Source organism: Cannabis sativa, chromosome 4 (assembly GCF_029168945.1).
Source record: "Cannabis sativa cultivar Pink pepper isolate KNU-18-1 chromosome 4, ASM2916894v1, whole genome shotgun sequence".
In the NCBI taxonomy this organism is placed as follows: domain Eukaryota; kingdom Viridiplantae; phylum Streptophyta; class Magnoliopsida; order Rosales; family Cannabaceae; genus Cannabis; species Cannabis sativa.
Window position 1 is genome coordinate 74523280 of NC_083604.1, and position 1977 is coordinate 74525256.

General features: G+C 33.8%; 1 non-coding gene across 1 annotated transcript; it reads left to right on the top strand.

Annotated features, from left to right (window-relative positions):
- Positions 1-1149: 1149 nt before the first annotated feature.
- LOC115721567 (small nucleolar RNA R71) lies at positions 1150-1256 on the top strand. Its single transcript, XR_004012582.2, has one exon. It is a non-coding gene; the product is annotated as a small nucleolar RNA R71 (small nucleolar RNA).
- Positions 1257-1977: the final 721 nt, after the last annotated feature.

A 1977-nucleotide genomic window follows, 5' to 3' on the forward strand; every position in this document is an offset into this window, starting at 1 on the left:
GTGTTTCTTTTTGCAGTACACAAATCTTTCAAGAATTTAGAGTAGGCAGGTATTTGCTTAATGGCATCTAAGAAAGGGATATTTATACTTACTTGTTTGAATACCTCTAAGATGTCACCATACTGACTACCTCTTTTGATCGGGAGCAATCTTTGTGGGAATGGAGCTTTTGGAATGAACGGTAAAGTTTGACTCGATTCTTCAACCGAGTCTTTGGAATGTGAACTTTCAGGCTGACTCTTTTTATTTTCTTTCAATGAGTCTTTGTTTATTTCAGCATCAGTTTGAGGTATGTAATCAGGTTTTTCAATAATTTTTCCAGACCTAAGGATAGAAATTGATTTAGCTTCTTCAGTAGGTCTAGATGTACTTACCTCGTACTGACTCTTTGGATTTGGAATGGGTTGACTGGGAAGTTTTCCCTTTTCCCTTTCAGCTACAGCAGTAGCAAGCTGACCCATTTGTGTTTCAAGCTTTAACAGGGATTGAGAATTTGTGTGTAAAGCTTGTTGGGTGGTTTGCATAAACTGTTGTAGTGTATCCTCTAAAGATGGTTTTCTTTGTTGTTGAGGATATGGCATATTAGGTTGGGCTTGACTCTGATTGGGCGTGTTGTACTGGTGCCCTTGATTCATTGGAGGCTGGTTTTGTCTCCATGAAAAATTTGGATGATTTCTCCAATTTGGATTGTAGGATTGAGAAAATGGGCTATCAGATGATTTCCCATAAGTTTGAAGAGCGTTCACTTCTTCAGAAAATGCCTCTTGGTATATAGGCAATGATGGACATGACTGGGCACTATGACTTGTACTATAGCATAAGGAACAAATTTCATTCCTATGTATAGGAGTATTCATGGATTGACTTAATGACATAGCTTCAACTCTCCTAGTTAGATTTGCTAATGATGTTTTAATATCTACGTCATCTTTGACATCGTAAATTCCACCTCTCTTAGGTGTGTTGGAAGCTTTCGATCTAGGATCTTGGCAATTCCACTGTTGAGAATTTACAGAAAGATTCTCAAGAGACTCCCAAGCCTCATCCCCTCTAAATTGCAAAAATTTTCCAGTGTGCATTGATTGTACCATTTGTCGGTTTGAGGGAGATAATCCATCATAAAAGTATTTTACCAATCTCCATTTTTCAAAACCATGGTGTGGACATTTTAGCAATAAATCTTTAAATCTTTCCCAACATTCATAAAATTCTTCGTGATCTTTCTGATAAAATTCGGAGATTTCTCTCCTAATATTATCCGTTTTAGACATGGGAAAAAATTTGGACAAAAATTTATTAACTAATTCATCCCAAGTAGAAATGGATCGGGCTGGGAGTGAATTTAACCAGGCTTTAGACTTATCTTTTAATGAGAATGGAAAAAGTCTAAGCCTAACAGATTCATCAGAAAAATTTTGAAATCTAAAAGTAGAGCAAATTTCTAAAAAAATCTTTTACATGCATGTATGGATCCTCTTTACCTAACCCATAAAAAGATGGCAAAAGTTGAATTATGGAAGGTTTCAGCTCAAAATGTGTAGCATTTGTTTCAGGAAAAATAATGCATGATGGTGGATTAGCAGAAATGGGAGAAAAATGATCAATAAGAGTTTTTTCTTCCACATTTACTTGATTTGGTTCCATGATGTCAGAATTTTCACTTTTAATTTCAACCCACAATAATTTTCTTTTTACCAAACGATTTTTAGAATTTCGTTCCCAGCGAATCATACACCAAGTATCACAAAAATTAAAATAACAAGAAAAAATTAGGAGGCGGTGCCTACCATATAATTGCGTAAATAAAGACTGAATTTAAAATATAGCGGGAAATAAATAATATGTATATTTGACAGAAATATAAATACTAATATTAATATATGTGCAGAAATAAAGACTGAATTTAAAATATAGCGGGAAATAAATAATATAGATATATATTTGACAGAAATATAAATATTAATATTAATTATAATT